Here is an 18,002-nt window from a genome sequence, read left to right on the forward strand (position 1 = left end):
GTCTTGAGTTTATTGTGGAAGGTAGCTATGATGTAGAGATCATAAGTCTGTTTCAGCCCCGGAGAGCAGTGACGGAGAAAGCTCTATCCCTGAATGTCATGATATTTGGCTCCGGAATGTCCAATGACAGGACTTTGCTGTTAAAAAAGCGGGGCGGAAGAATAAATTATGTGATGAGCCAGGGACTAAAATCTCCCCATTTCCATCTGGCCTCAAAGCAAATTGAAGTGGTTAATTCTTTCGCACACCTGGGAGTTCTGTTCAACAGTAAATAATCTTGGTCGAACCTGGTGGCAGCAAGAGTCCTTGGTATAGAAAGAAGCCTTCAATCAATTAAAGGTTTCACTAAGAAGCTGGGAGCAAGCCCTGTGGGAACGAATAAAAACATATCAAGCTAAAACGAAGGCGGACGTAACCTACGGGGCTGGCGTTTGGGGGATGGCCCAGATTGAACAACTGCAAAGAAAGGAAGACATCTTTTTCAAGTCCAGGGTCTCATTACCATCCTCAAACTATATTTTAAATCTGGAATTAGGGCTCCCCTACCTTTCTGACTATTGTTATGGTTAGTGAGTTTTTATATCGCGCCTAATCACCTGCAGGTCTCTAAGCGCCTGGAAAGATGGTAACAGACAATAACTTAGCATGATGAAAGCTGAGGTCATAGCAGATTATACTGTGCTCATGCTTTGCGGAACAGAAATGTTTTTAGGCTCTTCCTGAATCGTAATAGATTCCCTTCCCGGCGCAGCACCTCCGGCAGCCTGTTCCATAGCTGAGGAACTAGCACTGAAAAGGCTCTCCCTCCCTTGGTCACTAACCTGTAGCGAGGGCAGACCAGTAATTGGGAGTCTGAAGATCAAAGTGTTCTCATAGGGCAATAAAGTTGCAGACGATCTTTGATGTAGGTTGGGGCTTTGCCATAGATTGCCATATGGGCCGTGCATAAGTTCTTAAATTCCACTCTTTCTTTAATGGGGTGCCAGTGCAAACTTTGTAGTAGGGGAGTGGCTTTAGATCTCCTCGGTAGCCTGAAGATCAACCGGGCAGCGTCATTCATTATGACCTGAAGCCTACTGGTCAGAGTTTTAGGTAAGCCAAGGTAAAGGGCATTACCGTAATCAATTCTGGAGATGATGGTGGCCGCTACTATTGATAGAATCATGGGTTGTGAGAGGACAGGAATTAACTTCCGCAGTTGCCGAATGATGTTTGTGAAACTTCCCACAACCGCGGAGATCTGAGGGGCCATTGACAGATCATCATCCAGCTTGATCCCCAGGCTCTTTACAAATGGGCTTGGTTTTGGAGAAGGGCCTAGCTCTGTGGGCCAGTAGAGATCACACCAAGGTGAGGCAGTGGATGGAATCACTATTACCTCAGTCTTATCAGGGTTAATTTTTAACAGGTTATCCGTCATCCATTGCACGGTGAACCGCAAGATGTTCTGAGCTTGGAGTTGTGCGGCCATAGTGTCATCGACACTTAACAGCAGTTGCGTGTCGTCAGCGTAGTTAAAGACTTTACAGCCCATGGTGGCCAAAGAAGCAATCAATGGTTGCAGGTAGGGATTAAATAGAAGCGGGGACAGGGCGGACCCCTGTGGCACCCCGCACTCTAAAATCCCCATCTCAGATGTTTCATCCCCCAGTTGTATCTTTTGGGTCCTTCCTGTAAGGAATGATTGCAACCATTGAAAGGCCAGGCCCATAATCCCAAAGTCCTTCAGTCTTCCCAAAAGCAAGGCATGGCGGACAGTATCGAACGCCGCTGATAAGCCCAGAAAAACCAAGCGCTCGGTTTCTTGCAGTCAGCCATGCCTCTTAGTTCATCCAACACCGAGAGCATCACCAACTCGGTGCTGTGATGAGCTTGGAAACCTGCCTGTCGCTCATGGAGTAGATGATGAGTTTCCAGATAGAGGGACAGCGACTTTAATACATGCTGCTCAAGAACTTTTGAGAGAAAAGGCAGCTGGGAAATAGGTCTGTAATTCTTTAACACCGCAGGATCCGATCCAGACTTTTTCAGTAGAGGTCTTACACGCGCCTCCTTAAGCTCAACCGGTAGGTACCCCGTATCTAATGATCTATTGAGGAGGGAGATGATACATTCCTCCAACAAGGGGCGCGCAACACGGAAGATCTCAGGTGGGCATGGATCAGCTGGGGAGCCAGATTTAATTTTACTCATCAGCTGCTCTAGAATCAATACATCCAACTCTGGAAACTTTTCAAGGGAGCAGTCGGTCATGATCTCAGGTGCTGATGTTATAGCAGTCCCCAATACCACCCCGTTCTTTATCTCCTGGATGATGATCTTCACCTTCTCTAAAAAGTAAGCCTGAAAGGTGTTACAGTCAATAGGGGCCTTGGAGTTATCTGTTTTTTTGTTCAACTCTGCCAGTATTTTAAAGGTCTCTTTCTGAATATTCGCTGCCTTACTTAGGCGGGACTCAAAGTGGTCCGCTTTAGCTTGGGTCATAAGGTTTTTATATTGATGAAGGGAGGCTTTATAGAGTTTCCTGTCAGTATCCTGCTTGGTTTTAGAATGGGGCCGATCCAGCTGTGGCACTCCATCTGGCGAAGGTCAACGGTTAACTTAACCAAACGAATAATCGGGGATTGTATGAGGCTGGATGGGTGCAGCAGGATCAAATGGCTTCGATGTGTGGAAGCAGAACTCTCCGCTATCGGGCAGGTAGATCTTTATAGAGATCCCGCTAATTGCAGAAAGGTCCCTATACAGAAAATTATCGAGATATTCTTACAGAGGGCTAGTTTTGCTCGTAAGGAAAAGAACGGTCAGCTGAAATCATTCAGAGTCTATGCCCTCATTCCGTCTAGACCAGGGGGAGCCTACTCTTGCCTTTCACGTTTTACATTAGCTCACCATAGATTTATTTTGCTACGTTTTCGCATGAATTTCATTCCATTGATGCTTGGGTTTCCAGAGAGCAAGTTCAAGCATGCTGACTTAAGCCTTTGCCCCTGTGATAATGCCTTTCCCCGGACGGATTTACATTTGGTACTTTTCTGCAAATTTTATCAAAGAGAAGCGTTTATTCTCCCTATTTTAAGATGCCATAATTATAAACAATGTAGGGTGGCTTTGTACTTTTTAAAATCTCTACCTAATCCGTATGTATGTTTCTCGGTCGCATCATTCTTGTGGGCTTGTATAAGGAAAAGAAAGTCGCTGGGTCCGTTAACTCAATGATCTACGGGGCACCCAACTTTAAGAAAGATTTAAAACTGTTTTTCAAGGTTTTTATGATATCAGTGTGTTATGATGAAATTGTGCTTTTATGATATACCGTATTTTCTGGCGTATAAGACGACTTTTTAACCCTTGAAAATCTTTTCAAAAGTTGGGGGTCGTCTTATACGCCGGGGTCATTTTATAAGCAAGCGAATATAGCCCAAACCGTATATTTTAAAAGGAAAAGTAGGGGGTCGTCTTATATGCCCAGTCGTCTTATACGGTATTGTAAACAGAGCGAATAAAGATTTTAAAGAAAGAAAGCTATGATGTAGAGATCATAGGTCTGTTTCAACCCTGCATTGCAGTGACAGACAAAGCTCTAACCCGGAATGTCATGTAATTTGACTCCGGAATGTCCCATGACAGGACTTTGCAGTTAAAAAAGCGGGGAGGAAGATTAAATTATGCGATGAGCAATAACCAAGGCTTTCAAAAGGATTGCATTTGTAATATGTAGCCAATGTAAAGACCTAAGTATCTGAGGTGTGATTTCAATGCTTCACTCAGGTCAGAAGTCAGGCTGTGGCATTCTAGGCCTCCTGGAGCCACTGAAGCAGTTTATCCGATACATCTATGGTAGTATAAATTCCATAATAACTGGGATATGAATATTTGAGTCTATATATGTTAGAATATATTTAAACATTTGAGCTGCCAGAAGCTGGTGGATTTAGAGAGCTGGGTTTCTAAGAAAAGATTTGGATCATGAAGCATACCAAGATTGCGTATCACCTAGTTCATGAGTTTTGGTCAAAGATTAGGGCACTATTCATGAACATTATATTTTTTGAATCAACAACAAGTTCTTACTGTTGGTGATCAGGTCTGTTAATTCATCTGTAATAACTCATTTGATCATTGTTAAAGACATAGAAGCCATCCACAGGGAGGGGGGACTTTGCAGGAATCTGTCAGTTTTATGACATAATGGAACATAAAAGGAACTGCCCCCTTCTGTAGCCTTTGAGACTATGTGAGATCTTATGATTTCAGTTTTTAGGGCGAACAAGTCGGAGTTGATTGCAAAATGATTGCGAAGGTTGCATGACTGAGCAAGGAACTCTGGTAGTGGAAAGATCTTTGATCAACCTAAATCGTTCATTTTCCTTATTAGGGAAATTTGGTACCTGCATAGAATAATAATGAATTTCAGCTACACAAATCTATTTTTTGTACACAGAAAGAGAGAATAGATCGGAATTACTAGTGTTTTGAACACATCTTAATCGCCAATGTCTTCCAGCCCTTTGAATCCCCAATTTAAATGCTGCTAAACTAGGATTAAGACCACAGGTTGTGTTTTAAAGAAAGATTAAAAGGCCGATTTTGAAGATGTTTTTGGGGGAAGTATAAAAAAAACTTGTCACATTATGATTCAAGTGCTTAAGAGCTCATTCGACATGTTGACTAGGATTAAGTACCTCGTGGGACTGAAAAAAGGAAATCAAAATGGTCAAGGCTTCGGAGGCTTTCAGAGATCGCCAGCAAATTTGGTTAATAAGTTCTTCTTAGAGCTTATTTTATGCGGTTTGGATACTATCAGAATAAAGGGAACTTCCAGGTCGCCTGAGCAAGCTAAGGAAATAGGTACATCAGCTCTACAGATAATGGTTGGGGAGGCCAAGTCATGGTGGCATCCTAATTTGTGTGTGACCGATTCATTTATTATGTTCGGATTGTACATTTCCAGATCTTTAAGGAGGTTGATGGCAGGCTCCTGCTTTTGTTTTGGCCAAAAGTTGAAGTTCCCAGCAATTAGGATATGTATGTTTTAAAAAAAAAAAAGTATCAATATCCTCCAAGAGGAGGGAATCCTCATAAGCCTTGGTTTGCGGAGAGGTGATAAAGTAAGACGTTAACTTTCATGGAACATTTTAAATTCTCATGCTAGTATTTCACAGGAAACTGAGTTCTAATGAGTCAGTTTCCTTAACCCCTTCCATGCGGCCGCGATTCCCCTTGTGTGCTGTAAACAACACGAACAGGGGCGGTCCGTGACGAACCCCAGCCGTCATCAGCACACGAGCACCGTAGTGCATGACGGCTGGGGTTCGTCATCAGCATGGAAGGGGTTAAAACAAGCTGGGAATCGCTTGTTCGCCCTCTGGTTTATCATAGCAGTCTGATGTGACAGACTTAGTTCAAGAAAGAAGTTTGCTTTAGGTAATAAAAATAGTAATTTCGCCGGAAGTCACTGAGACAACAAAAGGCAAGATCGTATGACTCACAGAGATCAACTATCTTAAGGCGATGTTTGTGAGCTGACCAAACACTGCAGGGCATAGCTGGAGCTTGTAATTTAGGCATGCTTAACCTTTTGGCAAAGACCAGTGAGAATAGACTTTGTACAATTGCACATAATGAAGTTAATTATCTATAGTTGGTGAGGTTTAGGGTTTCTCGGATGGGAAATAACATGGGGATAACACTCTTAGTGGCTGTAGGTGCCAGAAAGGGCCTAGCAATAGAAAGGCAACATAGCCATCAGTCCATGTGCAGATGGGAGCAGACAGGTATGACTTAGTTGCTGCACAGCAAGCGCTGTTGTAGGACACCAACCTTCACATTCTGCTTTGAGACATGATACAACCCAAAGTCTAGTCCACCCACTGGGGAGGCTCAATCCCTCACCCTAGATGTGTATGAAAAAGAGAACCACCTACTTCTTGGCTTAAAAAGCATAGCCGACCAGCCACAAAAACAAGATCACAAACAAGCTCACACAAGCGATAAAAGGAAAAAGCCCCAGCAATACTCAAGTTCACTCACACCAGACACAACAAGCATTTGCAATGCAATAGGTCTCGCATTAGGAAAGTTTGAGCTATTGGTATTGTATATGACACATTTTTTATTTATGTTTTGATTTTTGAAAATAGCGAAATTAATAGCTTTGTCATTTACAATGCCAATAGTTATAACTTTCGCAAATGTGACACCTATAGCATTTGTAATGCAATATGTTTTGTATTTACGTGACTTACATGTATTGATATTACAAATGACAATGGTTACATTTTTTTTAATAATTAATACTTAAATAAAAGTTTTTGTAATTTATAATGGCAATAGCCTAAAGTTTTGTAAATAACTTTTGTGAAGATTATGTTCAGTGTATTTTATTGTGACGAAAATCCAAGAGCAGAAGTGAAATATTAACATATTACACCTTACATTTACAGTTTTAAGTATTTATGAATCTGAGGCGAAAATACCAGCTTTGTGTGCTTTTTTTCATTTTCGTACCAGACTGCATATCAAAAAAATAAAAGTTATTGTAATTTATAATGGCAATAACTTCAACGTTTGTAAATAACTTTTGTGAACATTATGTTCAGTGTATTTTATTGTGACGAAAATACAAGAACATTGCATTTGCACCTACACACACACACACACAGAGCCACACACATATAGATGTGGTGGTGGTGGATCTGGGGGATATGGTGGTGGTGGTGGATGTGGTGGTGGATGTAGTGGTGGATGTGGTGGTGGTGTTGATAGTGGATGTGGTGGTGATGGTGGTGGATGTGGGGGTAGATGTGGGGGTAGATGTGGGGGTGGATGTGGAGGTGGTGGATGTGGAGGTGGTGGTGGTGGAGGTGGTGGATGTGGAGGTGGTGGTGGTGGAGGTGGTGGATGTGGTGGTTATGGATGTGGTGAAAGTGGTGGTGGATGTGGTGGTGGATGTGGTGGTGGATGTGGTGGTGGAAGTGGTGGTGGAAGTGATGGTGGTGGGTGTGGTGGATGTGGTGCTGGTGGATGTGGTGCTGGTGGATGTGGTGGTGGTGGATGCGGTGGTGGATGAGGTGGTGGATGAGGTGGTGGATGCGGTGGAAGTGGTGGATGAAGTGGTGGATGTGGTGGTGGATGTGGTGGTGGATGTGGTGGTGGATGTGGATGTGGTGGTGGATGTGGATGTGGTGGTGGATGTGGTGGTGGATGTGGATGTGGTGGTGGATGTGGATGTGGTGGCGGATGTGGATGTGGTGGTGGATGTGGATGTGGTGGTGGATGTGGTGGTGGTGGATGTGGTGGTGGTGGTGGTGGATGCAGTGGTGGTGGATGTGGTGGTGGTGGAAGGGGTGGTGGTGGTGGAAGGGGTGGTGGAAGGGGTGGTGGATGTGGCGGTGGTGGATGTGGCGGTGGTGGATGTGGCGGTGGTGGATGTGGCGGTGGTAGATGTGGCGGTGGTAGATGTGGTGGTGGTAGATGTGGCGGTGGTAGATGTGGCGGTGGTAGATGTGGCGGTGGTAGATGTGGCGGTGGTAGATGTGGCGGTGGTAAATGTGGCGGTGGTGGATGTGGCGGTGGTGGATGTGGCGGTGGTGGATGTGGCGGTGGTGGATGTGGCGGTGGTGGATGTGGCGGTGGTGGATGTGGCGGTGGTGGTGGATGTGGCGGTGGTGGATGTGGTGGTGGTGGATGTGGTGGTGGATGGGGTGGTGGTGGTAGATGTGGTGGTGGTGGTGGATGTGGTGGTTGATGTGGTGGTGGATGTGGTGGTGGATGCGGTGGATGTGGTGGATGTGGTGGATGCGGTGTTGGTGGTGGATGCGGTGGTGGTGGTAGTGGTGGATGCGGTGGTGGTGGTAGTGGTGGATGGGGTGGTGGTTGTAGTGGATGTGGTGGTGGATGTAGTGGTGGTGGGTGTGGTGGTGGTGGTGGATGCGGTGGTGGGGGATGCGGTGGTGGGGGATGCGGTGGATGTGGTGGTGGATGCCATGGTGGATGTGGAGGTAATGGTGGATGTGGTGGTGGTGGTGGATGTGATGGTGGATTATGTGGTGGTGGATGTGGTGATGGTGGATGCGGTGGTGGTGGTGGTGGTGGATGGGGTGTGGTTGTGGTGGATGTGGTGGTCAGAATTACTTGCACTTCCCGTGAGAGCAGACATACACGTTCCTGCCTGCAATAGCAGTTATGCATGCACTGTTTGGGATAGTAACAATGGGTGCACTGACTTTTTTTTTATTTTTACAAAACAAATAAATCGATAGCAGCCTGCGATTGTGACAATGCACGCACTAAAGGTGATAGCCAATATTCCTATTTCATTTGTGAGAGAAGATGTGCACGCGCCCCCAGCAATAGTACTCACGTCTGCATTTAGCTGTCATAACCAATATGTTAGACATGGGTGTACAGCGTGCTCCCTGGTAGCGTAGCGCCGCTGCACGAGCGCCCCTTGCATACTAAACACCACGACATAACTAATGACGGACTAAACGCACACAATTTTATTTTATGATGAATGGATGCAGCCAGTGAAATTGTATCACACGCACCACAGTGCTCAGGTGCAGAGCCCGTGTTTGCAGGCCACATATGATAGAAGCGGAGGACAGGTGTGTTTAAGTCCCCGTCTCGCCCCCTCCAGGCTTGAGGTCGCGCGATTACTGAGATGGGTTCGCCTATCAACCTTACCTTCTCTAGGGAACGCCCCCCTCGCCGGTAGTCGCAATCCTCGCGCCTATGCTTGGAGCCCCCCGCCAATTCAGCCACTTAGTGCTGGCTCCGATGCTCCCCTCTGCAGCTCCCTCTCCAATCTCTGCGCAGGCAGCTGTGCATTCCTAAAGGGGCGATGCCTGACGCGCCGGTGGGCCCCACTGTAGCGCACGGGATTTAATAGCAGATGATGAGCCTGGATCACACCGAAAATCTCGAAATTTGACGTGAGCGAAACACAGGACTGTTATTTGCACATGCTCTCCTTCTAGCCCTAAGCCCCGTCAAATATCTCTTGCCGGAAAAGTCTTAAAAACAAATGTTAAGCTCTGCGTTTTCAGCAGATGTGAAAAGTGGTCGGCTCTTTTGTAATAAGAAAATGAAAACAGGGCGACGTGAGCGAATCCGAAACCTTCCATGGGGCGGGACTTCCGTCTTCAGATAGCCCGCGCACGCGCCCACGGAGAGAAGAAGTGCTGGTGACGCGGGGCTCCCATGCCAGAGGGAGAGCCCCGCGGAGGCTGCAGAAGTTTAGAATGGCGGTAAGTGGGGCTTTGGAGCTTTGGGGGGGGTGCGCTTGTATGTATGCGGTGGCGCGGCGGGGGGGGGGTCTCTGTATGTGTGTGTGCGTGCGTGTGTGTAGGTGCGCTCCTGTGTGTGTGCGGCAGGGGGGGTGCCGGTGAGTGGGGGGGGTAGTAGGGGGGGTGCGCGCGTGTGTGTGTCTTCCTGCCTGCGTGTGCTATGCGTGCGTAAATAATGCTAACAGCGAGCATGTAATTCAAAAGCCTGATTTACAGATAATGGTCACAGCAAGCGTGTTCATTCAAAGCCAGCCTCGGGAAAACTAAACTAATGAAAAGCGAAACTGACACTGCACACACAGCAAGGAGCGCGCTCCCGCGGTGAAATCTGACAATGAACAGGCGCGCGTCTGACTGCTGTCCGCATTCCCAAATACGGGTAACATTAGTTGTCTTGCGGACAGCATTCAATGCTTTCGCATTGAATGCTAGGTCAGCTCGACCTGAAAAGGGGGAGTGAGTGTTCAATAGCTGAGGGGGATGTCAGCTCCCTGTTGAATGTGTACATGTTCTTGTATCGATATATTGCATGGTAATAAGCTGGTCAGGTTTCACGTGCATGATATTGCATATCATTTATACTGTATTTTATTTTTTGGCAACACGTCAATTATTGCCTGACATCAGAAACTATAAAGAAAGCTTTTAAACTTGGGGGGTGGGGGGGACATATTCCCATTTAAATTTCTTGACCTGAGGTTACAGTAAAATAGAGACGGTATAATCCGTTTGTTGTCAATAGCCATGTCCATATGACAGCGGAAGGAGAAAAGAAGTTCTGAAAATAATGTGAAGAACAATTTTCAGAGGGATGACTCCAGAGGCATTGCATGTCAGTAAGTTCCCTAGCAGGAGGAACCGGATCTCAAACTTGCAAGATATTTCACGTGTGTTAAAAAGTGGCAATTACTCAACCCGACCAAAAAGTTACCAGCTATCCGTACTCAACCTACCTCCTTTTACAAGTGTAAGTGCTAGTTACTATATCCATGCTCTAGTTTGCACCACCTACGCTCAAGGACATCGCAAACCAGAGTTCCATGAGCAAATGACAAGCAGTAGTCACCTCCCCCGTGAACATTAATTCAAACACACCTAATGCAGACTGCACAGATTAAAAATCCCTGCATCTCATTCCTGACTACTGACCATGTCAATCTGGTTGTGGCGGCAGAGCCGCAATGGGTGCACATATTACATGTGCCAGTTATTCACCACCATCAATTCTGAGATGAACACAAATAGTTTTTAGATGGGCGATAAGTGTTAGTGCAAATCAGTAAGGATGCATGCCAAAATTCCATGTCCGCCGTAGTCCCCACATTATTTAGCACATACTTAAAACTGCACCTAGCACAAATATAATTTGCCGAGGGGAGTTTTTCCTTCTAATCCTGCTCCTGTGTCTGAAGGACTTATTTTAGCACCATCACAAAATAGACTAGGCAATGTCAAATGGAGAGGCATGGAAATCATTTAAAGAAAGGCTCATTTGGCAAACTCCAATGGAAAGAAATGAACATAATACGACGACTTTCCACACATTTCTGGGCTGGAGGAGTAGATTTTCAAAGATGAACACTTTAGATTTATTGTCCAAAAGGAGGAACATGCAGGGTAAACTCCCATCCAGCTGCAAGGTATTCCAAGAACAATATTGCATGACGTTTGAGCTAAGGGCCCGATTTATATCTTGGTGGACAGGGAACTCTGCCTCAGTAGCGATGAAGTTCCTTCCCCTCCAAGACTATGGTCTGCCCGAACAACTTAAATTTGGGCAGACCACAGTTGGACGACGGTGGAGACTACTTTGTCTCCTCAGTACTCAAACTCCTCCAACGGCCCGACAGAGTAAAAGGCATCAGAATGTTTCCAACTAATTTAGATGGGCAGACATGCAGCCATTTTTCAGTGCCAGTCACCGCAGGAAAAACCTTGCGGTAAGAGGCACAGAAAAGTTCTCAATGCCTCCTTCGCCATGGGAAGAAACTTCCATAGCGAGGGGAAGTATGTCCCCCCCCCCAAAAGAAAATCCCGCTTAGAGATTATCTTTTTGGGAAAAAAAAAGTATCTTTGACATCTGGCTCTATCATGTTTGATGGAGTTGTATGGCAAAGTTACAATGCGTTGGCAGGAACCTCAATCATCATGGTTCCTGTCAATGCTTAAAATATCTGCTAGGCCAGCAGACATTTCAAAATTTGGCTGACAGCACCTCCGTCAAGGCAACGGAGTAATTTACCAGAACAGCAGTTGTGAAGCTAAAGTGTAAATAAGGCTACCTGATTGCCGTTTCTACAGATCATGGGAGACAAAAACACATTTGTTTTCCTCTCTGTATTTCTTTTAAATGTGGATAAAAACAGAAATTGACAGCATTTAAAAATCAGACAAAAAGAATCTAGTTATGACTGCTTGACAAATGGCTGTGCGGATTGACCGGTATGGGGTTAAAAAAGAAAAGAATTTTAGTACAGAGGCTTTACCAGCAGTAGATATGCACAACCTTGATAGTAAAATGTTCATGTTTTCATATACTTGCAATGATTTATCATCTGTGGGTGTTCATATCATTTAAACCTATCATTCATTCAAGCATGAACATATGTATTGATTACATAAATGTAGAAATATACTAGTTTCAACTTCATGTAGCACAAATCCCAAAATAATTAAGGATAAGTACAGGTAATAATAGCAAAACTAAATCTTTTATAGCATGAACCATGCATTTGCGGAGCAGCGGATCACTGCAATACAACAAACACATCCAATACAAATCAATGATTGAATGTTAAGTTTCCCTTGGGACTAGTGGCAGAAAGTGGAAACCTTCACATAGCAGTCTCAGAGACTTCATGCACATTAAAAAGCATGCGTACAAGGACAACCATTGGTGAACTATAGCATTTTTAGGGATGTATGACGTTACCACGCATACTTTTACCACGCATGCATTTACAACGCGGTTTTTACAACGCATACCATTACAACGCATAGCGCTTTGGGGTGCTGGATAGTGAATAGTTTAATTTACTATTCCAACTCCAGTCCCCGTGGACACTAGGGAAGGTGTTGGATAGTAAATTAAACTTATTCCCTATCCTAGAGCGCCCCCCAGAGCAATGCGTGGTAATGGTCTGCGTTGTAAAAGCTGCGTTGTAATGGTAGTGCGTAGTAAAAGATTCGTTGTAAAGGTTGTATACCCATTTTTAGGCATTAAGCAAAACCTTTCCAGAAGGTACATTTATACAACGGTGTCCGTTTTCCATGAAATAAATCACCCTTCCAAGAATCTACTTTATGAATTCCATCAACTATTTTAAAGCATCGAGTGTGGACACCATGACACAAAAACAACAAATCCATTAGCAGAAGAAGTGATGCCCACTTTTCCGTCCATGTCATATGGCATGCAGAGTAAATCAGAGGGGTTTAGACATGTTATTTTTAGCAAAATGATCTGGTTTGAAGCCATACAAAAAGGGAAGTGTTGGCCAAGTTATGTGTCTATTTAATCACAATAAGAGATACAAATATAAACTGCCAAGAACATTGTTCAATCCAGGAGGTCACAAGCAGACTGTTCCATCTTGAAGATCAGAAGAAAACAGTTACCTCATAAAGGTCATACAAAAAACAGTTCTAATTTGAAGGTCCCAAGACTGTTTCATCAAGGCGGCCACAAAAAGACTATTCCATACAGACGAGGCAGCCACTAGCAAAGGTTGTTTTGAGGAACTAACTAGTTAGAAACCAACGTTTGTCAGAAAAGGCTTTGTCATGGTGGATCAGATCTAAATCTCCCAGGTGTTTCAGGTAGGTAAAATGAGACCGCTTATATGTAAGGGAAGTAATATTTAGTGTCCTATTTCTCACGTTATTGCCCAGGTTTGGAAATGCAATATAAAATATAGAACATCTAAAAGTTTCAATAAGCAAAAGAAGGTGCAACTCCATTCATGACTCAAAACAAAAATAAGATATTCCTGCACAGCAGGCTATAACATCTTTCTAAAACGGTCGAGAGAAGTTTCTATCCTAAACATAAAAAGAAGATTGCTCCATCCTGAAGGTCACAGGAAGGCCCCTCCTTTGACATCACAAGAGGACTGTTACATCCTGAAAGTCATTAAAAAACTGTTCCATTTTGAAGGTCACAGAAAAGACTGTTCCATGTGGCAGCCACCCAAAATGATGTTTTGAGGAGTTATTTTTGAGGAGTTTGTTAGACAACAGCAACAGAAAGAAAGAGCATGGTTAATAATGGTGCTCTGTTCCTGGTCATTTATAGAGAAACAGGTCAGAAAGCTAATCTGAAGGCAAAATGGATCACATTGTAAGCAAGCAAAGTAGTCTTTAAGGGCCAGATTCTCAAAGGTATTGGGGTACTTATGTTCCATATCAGTACTCATATTTCTTTATTTTGTAGTGCAAGTCTGCTTTACTCATTCACAAAATGTAACCTTTAAATCTGCTCACAGAGGCATGTTTGTGGGTCGTTCAGGATGGGGACACGTGCAAAAGGTGCTTGAACAGCAACATATTCACACGTATGTAAGGCTTGTATTTACGAAAACCTTGACCGTTTCAGGAGGAAAAACTACACAAAGATATGTACTACATGCAAAAGGAAAGAGTTAATCCATTTTCAGGGTGGGAATGACAAGGGGAGATGCTCAAAATATGCAAAGGGGTTTTGCCAGGGAGAAAGATTGTAAATTGAACAAATGTAACCGAGCGTGTGGAATCCACAGGCGAGTATAGGAATCTGTAGCTTACGCAGTTCACCAGAAGGAATACTGGAATTGATTGTGAATTACGCAAAGTCATAAATTTGCTATCAAAACACATGTACGCCTAGCTGAGTAACTTTACCTATTTGTGTGTGAAAAAGGCCTAAAGTGAAATCTACTTCATCACTTTTCAATGTATTAATTAGAAAGGGAAGCAAGACAATACTCTGGTCAACCATTCCATATTTATGTCTTTTCATGGAAGTGTTGGGTGGTAGCATGGTCGTCCTGAAAGGACCTCATGATTTTAAAGTACTATATGTTAAAAGAAAAAAACCTGCCTCAACTTTTTGCCCCTGCAGAAGTAACTCCTTTAGAGGAGCCCGTTGAAGGCAGCATGGAAACAGATGTTCTTTTATCGTGTTCCCCAATAACCTACGTGCACTCCATTTAAGAGCCCAAAACTAATTTTCATTCCTATTATCCTAAATAAAATAAAAAATGTAAAATGATAAAATTAGATCTCATCTCAACACGATTTATAACAAAAAAATATGCTGCATTTTGCCCCTCCCCTACCAGTGCGCCTACATCCTTGTCTTTCAAATGTATTTCATTATTCCGAGCTGGAGCACGCCAATCCTCCGATAATAACAGGTGAACGAGAGACTGTAGAATAGAAAGTCATTGATGCTAAGAGGGAATCTGTTTACAATTAGTGTGGCTGATCGTTGTCTAGTTTCGGTGATGCGTAATCTAGTCTGACTCCCCACCCTTACCGCCCACACCCGCCACCACCAAATTGGCACTGGAAAATGCAGAAGCAAAAGCGATTTGTCAGAGGTTTAGTTATTCGGCTCTTCAAATAATCTTTTATGGGTCCTCCTGTCCAGTTTGCCATTGTGAAATTTAGGAAACTCTACAGTGCAACCATCTTATCCTTGGGAGTTAGCCAATGAAAACTCAGAGGTTCAGCCTTTGACAAACACCACTACTCCTCATCAAAACTGTTGGTAAGATTGGAAAATGTGTTTAAATAGGAAGAAAAGCGAGTGCCAGCATTTCACATGTCGAAAATCCATTTTCATTCATTAAAAATGAACTTTTATCTGGCATATTTGTGGATTCCAAGACACCCCTCCTGTGGCATGTTGGAGACCTTAACATCTGCAACAACGTAACATAAAAACGTTTTTTTATCCTAATCAGGAAGTAGAAGCAGCTTCACAATACCCAGAGTCACTAATTCCACAATTCAGCAACATTTTCTGCATAGTTCTAGGTTTGCCAAGCTTGACACATAATTCCTCACCAGCTGAGTAATTTGTCGACTACAACAAAAAATGTGTTTTTGCTCAAAAGGATCAAAATTTAATAAAAAAGGTTGAACAAGAATGAAACCTAGTTCCAAACACTTTCCGAGTGTTTCTGGTCTGCTTTCACCCGGTTACTGTAGTAATGAGGCAATAAATTATGCCCTAATAGTATTACTGTTCCCCAAACGATTGTGTTGTCAAAGGTGTATTTACTTCATGAGAGCTCTAGGGGTTAAGAAGCATTACAACCATTCGGTTTGCCTAAGGTCTTCAATCTTCAATTGCTTCTTATCGTGACACTTAAGTAAAAGAAATATGTAATGTCCAAACAGTTATGCAGGGAGGTGGCTTCTTGTTAGAAAGAGGTGCTTGAGTACAGAGTATTTAAGTCTGGAGGCAGGAAGGACAAATATAAAATGGCATTCCAATGCATTTCTGCGAATCAAATTCATGAACTGTTGACTAACATGTTAATAGTATTCTGCAGAATTTGTAGCTACTGGAGCATCGGGTTCACTTTTGTATCCATGTGCATTAAAATGTCACGAAAGCTAGTGAACGAAAACCATCTCTCGAGTCCACTAGAAGTCTAAAACAGGTTTATTGAAAAAAAATAAGTAAAATTAAAGTGATACTGTCAATCAGAAAAAGAGAGCTTCTACTCACCAAGGTGCCCAGGTTTCTCTTCTCCTGAGAAGAACAAAAGGGGACCTTGAAAAGAGAAAGAAAAGCAGAGACCTCAGACACTGAGCAAGCTTGAGAATTCTCTAATTGTTTAATATACATACATATAGATATTCATTATTTCTGTGAAACAAATTTACAAATTACTGATAGATTATTCTATGTTTTTAAAATGTATATAAGTGACTGCATAAATAGGTAAATCTTTTATTATAATCATCTACAATTGTTTCGCTATTGAATTATATATATATAGATAGAGGTCATGCTGCCACTCAAGGAGGAATAAAGCACTTTTCACTTTCACATCGTGTGGTCTGTACCCGCTTCAACGCGATCTCCATCGTGTCAGGATTCTGGTGTTATATATATATATATATATATATATATACACACATATATACACATATATACACACACACATACATACGTAAAATTAATCTTAAGTACAAAAAAAACCTAGAAACCCAGAGTCTATTTAATGTATCTTTAATCTATATATATTTACTTCCTTTGTGCATCTATATACTTTCCATGTACTTATAGATCTATATATTTATTACTTTTCTTTGAATTCAGCATTTCCAATGCACTACCCTATTTCTCACCCTATACCTCTCATTATATCCTCTGCCTCCGCTCTCTCATTCATCCGATACCATTACTATGATCCCCAAAATAACCCTTTCTAAACTCTTCCCTACTCTACCCCTCCTCGCATCATTGGACACCTCTTTTACTATTCTGATCCCTCAAAACAAGCCTTTCTAAACATTTCCCTCCACTCTTCCCCCTCCATACCCCTTTTACTCATCCCAAGCCTCCTCGTACTGCTTTTACCTCCAAAACAAAAATACAATTCTAAATCCTTCCCTCTTCTTTCCCTCCACTATACTTTTCAATCCAAACAACAGACTAACATGTCCACCTCCTAAATGAATTCCATATTTAATTATACTAATTCACCACTAATCATTCATGGGTTCCACAGTAGCGTGCTACTCGCCGAAAAAGAGCTTCAACACCTCATCAGGTGTAGCAAGCGCTATATAAAAATGCAAACCTTTTCCCTCTTCTATCGCTCCACTATCCTTCTGAATCCAAATAACTGACTAACATATCCATCACTCAAATTACTTTCATATTTACGAAAGGTAACCTCGCCCTGGAGAGTGAGGCCCTGACTGGTACATTAAGTAGGGCCATAGATCAGGTGACACCGGCACAAAAGGAAAGAGTTAGAGAGAAGGGCAAGGGAGCCCCCTGGTTTAACGAGGACCTGCGGAGAAGGAAGCAAACCCATCGTCAAGCTGAGAGGCTATGGCGTAAATTATACCTTCCAGCCGGACTTGCTAGTTATAAAGCCATGCTAATCCTATACAAAAAGGCCATTACAGTCAGATAGGCTGAATATTAGGAGGCAAGAATCACAGATGCTACAAACAAACAAAGGGAACCATTCAGAATCCTTAAAGAGCTTAGCCAGAAGTCAGAACAGAAATTGTCACCTGAGCAGGCAGACTGCAACAAATTCCAGGATTTCTTTCTTCAGAAAGTTAGGGATATTCTCACCGAGATAGAGAACACTCCAACAAATCAGATAGTCCCGGACCAGACTCTAGCCCCCCCCCCCCGTGTCCTAGGTGAGCAGCTCACCATCTTTCCTAACTTAGCTCTAGCACGCCTATCATGCCTGATAAATCACGTCAAATCAGGCTCCCCTGCAGATCCCTGCCTTCCAAGGATCTTTTGCATGGCCCTTCCTGGGCTAGAAAGAGTTTCTCTCTCTACTTAATCACTCCCCGGAGACAGGTTACTTTTCCACCAGTATGAAGGAAGCCAGGGTTACTCCCTTGTTGAAGAAGCCAGGGGTAGATGTGGCCAATTTTAAAAACTATAGGCCTATTTCTCAGCTCCCTTTTCTACCAAAACTACTGGAGCAACATGTCCTCACAACACTTACTTTCATCTTT

General features: G+C 43.3%; 1 protein-coding gene across 4 annotated transcripts in view; it reads right to left on the reverse strand.

Annotated features, from left to right (window-relative positions):
* NACC2 (NACC family member 2) overlaps positions 1 to 18,002 on the reverse strand; it is a 388,129-nt gene that overhangs the window by 250,406 nt on the left and 119,721 nt on the right. For 2 of the 4 annotated variants that reach the window (XM_086921004.1, XM_086921003.1), the window contains exon 2: positions 16,012 to 16,056. The exons of the other annotated variants lie outside the window; for them this stretch is intronic. The gene's annotated coding sequence lies outside the window, so the exon portion shown is untranslated. The remainder of the gene's footprint in view (positions 1 to 16,011; positions 16,057 to 18,002) is intronic. 4 annotated transcript variants of the gene reach the window in all.

The sequence above is a fragment of the Lissotriton vulgaris genome, chromosome 5 (genome assembly GCF_964263255.1).
Source record: "Lissotriton vulgaris chromosome 5, aLisVul1.2, whole genome shotgun sequence".
In the NCBI taxonomy this organism is placed as follows: Eukaryota; Metazoa; Chordata; class Amphibia; order Caudata; family Salamandridae; genus Lissotriton; species Lissotriton vulgaris.